The sequence below is a fragment of the Pholcus phalangioides genome, unplaced genomic scaffold, assembly GCF_987345545.1.
Source record: "Pholcus phalangioides strain wild (caught in Gottingen) unplaced genomic scaffold, Ppha-v1.0 ptg000015l_1, whole genome shotgun sequence".
In the NCBI taxonomy this organism is placed as follows: Eukaryota; Metazoa; Arthropoda; class Arachnida; order Araneae; family Pholcidae; genus Pholcus; species Pholcus phalangioides.
This window is the reverse complement of record NW_028301608.1, coordinates 71,462,070-71,470,639: the sequence shown is the minus strand read 5'-3', so window position 1 is coordinate 71,470,639 and position 8,570 is coordinate 71,462,070. Positions and strand designations below refer to the sequence as shown.

Sequence of the window (8,570 nt, the reverse complement as noted above, 5' to 3'; positions counted from 1 at the left end):
ACGTGAACACGAAAAGTTGCTGGAGTGAGTGGAGCTCGGCTTTGGATGCTTGAGTTTCCAGCAGCGGTTCCGAACCTTTTCAGTGCATACGCCAAGCAGATCATGAGTAAATACTAAACAAGGTATTGAGCGAAACAAGAGGGACCACCTTAGAGATCCCATGGATGGAAACAAAGTCCCTTTGGTCGGGTCCAGCGCCGAGTGGGGAGTACTGAGCTGATATGAATTAGTACGAGACAAGCAGAGCCAGTTGAGGGCCCCACATGGATCTGCCGACAAATAGATAGAATTCTCTACCGAACGAGACAGACCACAGAGGGCTCACCTGGAATCATGTAAACAAAGCTCATTTGGCCGATCCCATCACCGGCATTCAAAATCTGAACAGGGAAAACATCTACCCTGTGCTGTACTGAAACCGAAACTGCCTTATCACGGACCCTACATATGAGAGGACAAAAGCTGCGCCGCATAGGTTCAGCTTTTTATCTGAAAGCATGAAGTCGTTTAAAGTTTGAGCGGTCACAAGAATTTTTCGCAAGCTCAGTGCGACCCGTTACGGGTAAGGGGGCTGTCAGTGTGCGCGTAGTAGCCTATCTACTTTGATATCTACTTTGTTGTTGTGCGTAAAGTTCATGCTCCCAAGGGTGGAGCTGACAGAGCCGGGGACGATTCTCATCATTTTTTTTGTTTTTTTAAGCTATAAATTAACTATAAAGGGGCCCGTGAAAAGTCTGGTCTGGGGGCCCACTAGAGGCTTTAGCCTAGGGGCCCCGCTCTAGGATGTGGAGGCCATGGTCAGGGCTTTAGATAATAGTTTTTTCCTTCAAATGTTCAAGGATCGTCTCTCTTAAACGAGGTTTCTTGTATCCGAGTTAGCTTAGAATTCATTTCCTCTGGTTGACCGAGATCCTTATTTTATTCATATTATTTTGCCTAATTGTTATCATAACGTCACAAAGAGAAACGTTTAATACTTTCACAGGGATAAAAAAAAAATTAAATTTAAACGGAAAGTATCTCTCTACTTTGACTTGAAAAGCTGGAAAAAAGCATTTATCGAATACATTCGGATGAATTTTTATTTGTGCACATTGTTTTGTCCGGTTAACTGTGAGCCTTAATTTTTATCAAGCGAAGGAGGAAGAAGTAGTATTCTAGGAACATTTTAAAATACCAATTCTTCATACGCTTTTCATATTCTGCTCTCTTTTCATCTGCAAAGTTTTTATTTATTTGTACAATTGCTCATGATACTGTTAATAAAAAAAAATTTTTAGCTACATCGGAATTCCTTACAATGTTTATAAATATAACACACATTATTCAGTCTGCACCTCAAACTTTTTTTTCGTACGGTATTTTTTGCGAGGGTAGCCGGCACAAACGTTCAAATTTATTATCAAAAACAGCTTATTCATTAATTGTAACACCAGTTGCTGCAAGCAATTTTTTAAATAAGTATGTTGCATATTGAAAAAATATAATTTTTATAAATATAAATTTTAATTTAGATTTAATTTTTAACTGCCTTCAATTTTTAATTAATTTTCATTTAAATTAATTTTTATTTTCAATTAAATGCAATCGTAATTAATTTTAATGTTCAATTAATTTTTTAAATGAAAATTAATTGAAAGTTTTAAATAATTTTAATTCTTAATTAATTTTTTATTAGTTTTTTAATTTTAAGTACGTTTGGCACCTGCGGACACTAGGTTGGGTCTCACCGATCGACATCTTCATTGTAAAAAATCGCCCCCCCCCCAACACATCACCCTGGATCCGCGCCTGGGTGGAGCACGTGGGGGGTGAGCCTAGGACCGCTGGTGATATTGTTGATGGGGCGCCCCCGGGCGTCGAGTCCCTTGAGCAAGAAATTAACATAGGATGCGAGGTGGAGACAATTATTTTATCTGCTACTAAGATTACGGCAGCGTTTGTACTGACGCCTGAAATTCAAGAAAAGCTGGCTCAGCTTCTGAGCGGCCTTACTGAGATTCTCATCACACTATCAACCTCAAAAAATTAGTGGACAGGCGACGCTGAACAGCGGGGCTGTGGGCCCATTGACCATAATGTCTTGGAACGCTAACAGTGTAAAGAATAATATTAGGTAGGTAGAAGAGAAATTATTTGAATTAAACGTAGATGTGTTCTTGATTCAGGAAACCTGGCTCATACCAAGTGATCGAATACGGATAAATAGGTATTCATGTGTCCGGAGGGACCGCTTACACAACAGAAGCGGGGAATTACAATTTTCATAAGATCGGACATACCGTTTACGACCTATGACCTTGTGGCGTCGCCGCCGACGTGTGGAAAAAGAAAGCCACTTCCTCAGAGCGAGGATTGATGTACGCGCTCAAAGCGCCATCAGGTGATTATTCTAGTTATTGCGCAGTTCGTTTCTCGTCATGTATATAGGATGTTGTGTGAAATAAAGTCCGTCCCTTGTGTAAGATATGTCTCTGTAACTACACGCAACCGATGCATCTCATAATTCCCGATATTGGTGACCTTGGAAAGTCTGATCATCAGTTGAGACATTATATCTAAAAAAAGAAACAGCGGACGCATCTCAACGGAAACAACACGTGCTGTTAAACATTCTCGCCCACGCAAAAGCGAAAGCATGGCGGACGTGGCAGCGGTAAAGATACCACCGTACAATTTCGCCGATCCTACACTGTGGTTCTTGATGTGCGAATCAACTTTCGAACTGGGGATTCCGAAACCGGTAACGGACAGTCGCACAAAATTCAACTACATAGTGGCCCATCTACCACCGGAAGCAGCTTCCGTCATCCGCGATGTCATCACGAATCCAACGGCAACAGATCCCTACGGACACGTGAAATCGGAATTAATCAAGCGCAGTGGTGAATCGTCACAGCAAGAGATACGGAAACTTCTCACTGGGGAGCAACTCGGTGATCGTCGTCCAAGTGAACTTTTGCGCGTCATGCGGCGTCGCGCGGAATCACACAGCGTTCCGGACGAGCTCATGTTGGAACTGTTTCTTCAGCATTTGCCAACATCTGTGCAATCTATCCTGGCTGCAGTCACACCACTAACGTTGGACAAAGCGGCCGAAATCGCCGATCGTGTCATGGACGTAGCACCACAAGCGGTAAGTGCCTGTTCTAACTCTTCCGCGAATTCCATCGAGGAACGTTTGTTGTCGGAAATCGAAAAGCTCCATGTGCGAATCGACGAGATTTCCCGAGGGCGAAGTCGTAGCCCGTACCGAAATCGCTACCCGCGACAGCGTAGCAGATCGAAAAATCGAGTGTTGGTATCATCGACGATTCGGCACCGATGCCAAGAAATGTGTCTCTCCCTGCAAATATTCGGGAAACGAACTCAGCAAAGAGTAGAGGCGACTTGCTCTTTGCCATCTACGTCACGTCGCCTGTTTGTGAAAGACATGAAAACGAATCTATCTTTCCTCGTTGATACGGGCAGTGATGTTTCGATCTTGCCGGCAAGCCTTTCTCAGCGCAAACAACGGCCTGTTCAAGCGTTCGCAGCCGCGAATTCATCATCCATCGAGGTGTACGGCCAACGTATTCTTTCCGTGGATTTCGGCTTGAGACGAAATTTTTCCTGGCCATTTTACATCGCCAATGTGTCAACTCCTATACTGGGTGCGGACTTCCTTCATTATTTCGACTTAGTCCCGGACCTTCGCAACAAGTTCCTACGTGACTTGAAAACGAAATTGAAACGTCCCGGACGCGTCTCAAATGCAACGTGCATTCATTCGGTGAAAACAATTACCGGTGACTCGGCGTATCACAAGCTGATTTCTGAATTCCCGGAGATCACTAAACTTCCTAATCCAAATGCACCAGTAAAGCACAACACCATCCATCATATATCCACAAAAGGACCGCCTGTGGTGGCGAAACCTCGTAGGTTAGCTCCAGACAGATTAAAAATAGCGAAATCGGAATTTCACAACATGCTGCAACTGGGGCATTTGAGACCTTCGAGGAGTAATTACGCCTCACCACTTCATATGGTACCAAAAAAGGGTACCTTGGAATTTCGACCGGTCGGAGATTTCCGTGCTTTAAATGCACAAACGTTAAAAGACAAATATCCCATTCCTTGCATTGCTGATTTCACTGCTGAACTGCATGGCACTAAAATTTTCAGCCATGTGGATCTCATAAAAGCCTATCATCAGATCCCAATAAATCCTGATGACATCCACAAAACAGCAATATGCACACCTTTCGGATTGTTTGAGAGCACCAGGATGCAATTCGGATTGTGCAACGCTTCTGCAACCTTCCAGCGATTCATCGATGAAGTGACCAGAGGACTTCCTGGAGTTTACGCATTCGTCGACGACATCCTGATTGCATCAAAAGATCCTGATGAACACATCCATCATCTCAAGACTCTCTTCAACAGACTTCAAGAATATGGACTCTGCGTCAACGTCTCCAAGTGCAACTTCGGTAAAGAAACCATCGACTTCCTTGGATTCCGGCTATCTACAAGCGGCATCGAACCTCTGACAGATCGAGTTCAGTGTATCTTGGATTATCCACAGCCAACGACCTTGACACAACTTCGAAGATTTCTCGGTATGTACAATTTTTATCGACGTTTCATTCCGAAAGCTGCCGATTTGTTACATCCGTTAATAAAATTTCTCGAAGGTCATAAAAATAAAAAATCACCTCGTTCTGCTCGTGCCAACGACCAACTCGCGTGGACCGATGAAGCAACAAAGTCGTTCACTTTGGCCAAAGATGCCATGGCAAATGCCACACTCCTGAGACATCCACTTCCTGGAGCTAAATTAAGTGTTTGGGTAGATGCTTCAGATGTCGCAGTGGGTGGTGCTCTCATGCAATTAGCCGACAAATGGGAACCCATCGCATTCTTCTCTATGAAATTGTCCAAAAGTCAAAACAAATGGTCCGCATACGACCGAGAACTATTTGCAATTTATTCATCTATAAAAAAATTCAAGCATATGCTCGAAGGCAGGGAGTTCATTATCTACACAGATCAGAGGCCCCTAATTTATGCCTTCAAGCAAAATCCAAACAAATGTTCGCCGCGACAGCTTCGTCATTTGGACTTGATATCCCAGTATTCAACCGATATCCGTCACGTCCAAGGCTCTCAAAATTATGTCGCAGATGCACTGTCAAGAATCGAAATCGACGCAATAACTGGTTCTAAGGACATTAATTTCAAAGAATTCGGGGAATTTCAATCAAGCGACCCGGAACTGAAAGAAATTTTGAAGGGTAACAACACATCTCTACAGCTGGAACTGAAGCCATGTCATCTAACAGATGGTGAATTATGGTGTGACATTTCAACTGGCTCACCCAGACCTTTCGTTCCAGACTCGTATCGAAAGCTGATTTTTGACCACCTTCACAATCTATCGCATCCCGGAATCGCTGTAACAAAAAACCTCATTTGCTCACGATATGTGTGGCCAAACATGAACAAAAACATCACAGCTTGGGTACGCTGCTGCCAATCATGCCAGCGATCGAAAATTCAGAGGCACACAAAAGCACCTCTGAGCACCTTCGCACTTCCCGACGCTCGTTTTTCACATGTGCACATTGACATTATAGGCCCTTATCCACCATCAAACGGGAACATCTACTGTCTTACCATGATAGACAGATTTACAAGATGGCCCGAAGTAACACCGATACCGGACATACGCGCCGAAACCATCTGCAAAGCATTCTTTGATTCATGGATCAGTCGTTTTGGGTGTCCCTCAACAGTGACCACAGATCGTGGAACTCAATTTGAATCTCATCTCTTCCAGCTGCTCGCAGCACTACTAGGAACAGATCGCATACGAACCACTGCATATCATCCAATTGCCAATGGTCTGGTCGAGCGATTTCATCGCACCCTAAAAAGTGCCATCATTGCTCACGACAATACCAAATGGTCAGAATCGCTTCCGATAGTCCTCCTGGGTCTACGATCCGCTTTCAAGGAGGATCTTCAAGCCACCTGTGCCGAACTGGTGTATGGAACCACTATTAGATTGCCATCTGACCTACTTTCAGATGAGGTGTCCAAATCTACACCAGACGCTACCTATGCATCAATGCTGTCTTCGCTCATGAGGAGTTTATCACCCGTATCTCCATCTCATAAGAATACTTTCAAGATTTATGTTCATCCTTCCTTAAAATCTTGTTCTCATGTGTTCTTACGCGTAGACAAAGTTCGACCTGCATTAAGCGCACCCTACACTGGACCATATCCTGTAGTGCGAAGGACCGACAAAGTTTTTGTAATCAAAGTAAATGGTAAATCTATCTCAGTGTCTATTGACAGAGTCAAACCTGCATTTGCCATGGATGACAGAGAACCACCTGCAGTCACCGAACTACCAAATGAGATCAGTTCTAAACAGGACTCCAAAAGTCCAGTGTCAACGACAGAAAAAACAGTAACAACTCGTTATGGACGAAGAGTTCATTTTCCAGAACGATTTGTTTCGTATTTTTGATTGCATATGTTTTACACCCATTTATATTCTTGTGTTATGCCTTTACATTTTCGCATATGTGTACATATTATTTTCGCATTTCTCGCATAAGTGTTAATTTACATTATTTATTTTTTCAAATCATTGCAAACATGTTAACATCGTATATATTCGTATTTTTCATTCGTCTTAGCAAAATATTGAATTCTCAGCTGTCGCAAGTATTTATACACATGCACATTGGTTATTATTTGTTATAATTTTGTATCATCAATATGTGAATGTCAATCTTGTATTTCCTACATTAGCGCTCGCTCGCTCACTGGGAGGATAGTCCGTGGCGTCGCCGCCGACGTGTGGGAAAAGAAAGCCACTTCCTCAGAGCGAGGATTGATGTACGCGCTCAAAGCGCCATCAGGTGATTATTCTAGTTATTGCGCAGTTCGTTTCTCGTCATGTATATAGGATGTTGTGTGAAATAAAGTCCGTCCCTTGTGTAAGATATGTCTCTGTAACTACACGCAACCGATGCATCTCATAATTCCCGATAACCTAATTGATTCTGCCTCTACGGAGGCTTTGGGGGTCACGATTAGAATTAATGGTTTTGATCTGAATTTGATCTCCCTGTATAAGGCCCCCAATAATAATCTGGATTTCAATTTGCTGTCTTTCATCTTCCAGTCGAATAAGCCAACTTTGGTTGCGGGGGACTGGAACCTGAAACACGAGGCTTGGAATAGTAACATTTCGACCGCAAGGGGCACGGCCTTGTATAGATACACTGTGAATAATAACATAGATATTAACGCTCCCTTGAGCCCCACGCATTTTCCATCATTTTCCTTGTTCAGACCTGATGTGATAGACCTGTTAAAAAATTTTGATTCGGCCATCTCGGTGGTTACTAAGGCGGCATTGGTTTACCCTCATAACCCCCTTTTGATCAAAGTGGATTTCTTGATCCACTTGAAGTATATGTATAAAACGGATTGGGGGCCTTCTCGGAAGATATTGCCCAAATGCCAATCTTTACCCTGCCGGACCCGACCCCCTCGGGAATAGAGGAGGGAATGGTGGCTCTAACCAATGGGATCAGTGGGGCCATTGGGCGTGCCACAACAAGAATTAAAGTTAAAGAGCACCAGTATGGGTTATCGGGAGACCTATTGCTGAGAATGGGGGAGAAAAATAGGATAAGAAAAGATGGCAACGCGGTATCGGCGGGTTACCGACCAAAGATTGTTAGCAAGAATGGAAAATGAGATAAAGGAGGGCATAAGGGCGTATGTAAATGAGAGATTTTGGAAATTTTATGGAGTAGGTTGAGCTGGCGAATGGGTCGCTCTGGAGGGCCCTACGAATTTGTAAACCTAAAGGGGAAATTGCAAGTAGTATTCATAGCGAACATGGTGGTGTTGTTTTTACCCCCGGGGATATTGCAGAGGCATTTGCAGAACAGTTTGAAAAACAATTTCCCCCGAATGGGATTCAGGACAGAGATACGGCTGTGTGGATACGTGCTGAAATTGATCATTTCTGGGAGTAGTGTCCCCCTGCTCCCTCGGGGGCTCATGAAGGAAAAAAACCTTTTTCCTTCCATAAAAAAAAAATTAACATCTCAAATAATAAATATCTTCACAACATCCAGTCTTCTGTATATCTTGTATTAACAAGTTGAGAGCGACATTCATGTCATATATGATTAAATTAAATTATTTTCCCACTTGCTGGAAAACAGCTGTGATAAGGGCCATCCATAAACCAAATACTGATCTTCTGTTTCCACAAAAACTATCGTCCCATCTCCCTATTGAACAATATTTCTAAACTTTTTGAGCGGATTTATAATGTTAGGCTTGTCTCCTTCTGCTATACAAACTCAATCCTTAGGCCGGAGCAGCATGGGTTTCGGAGAGAGCATTCCTGCGTTACGCAGCTGCTCAGGACGACGGAGTTCTTAATGGACGCAGTCAATAGCAAGGAATATGTTTGTGCGCTGGCCCTGGATTTTTCCCGGGCATTTGACCGGACTGATCATCACACATTGCTGGCAAAGCTGATAGAA

At 43.2% G+C, this 8,570-nt stretch overlaps 1 pseudogene; it reads left to right on the top strand.

Annotated features, from left to right (window-relative positions):
* The first annotated feature begins 2,623 nt into the window (after positions 1–2,623).
* Positions 2,624–3,499, top strand: LOC149076647 (uncharacterized; annotated as a pseudogene).
* Positions 3,500–8,570: the final 5,071 nt, after the last annotated feature.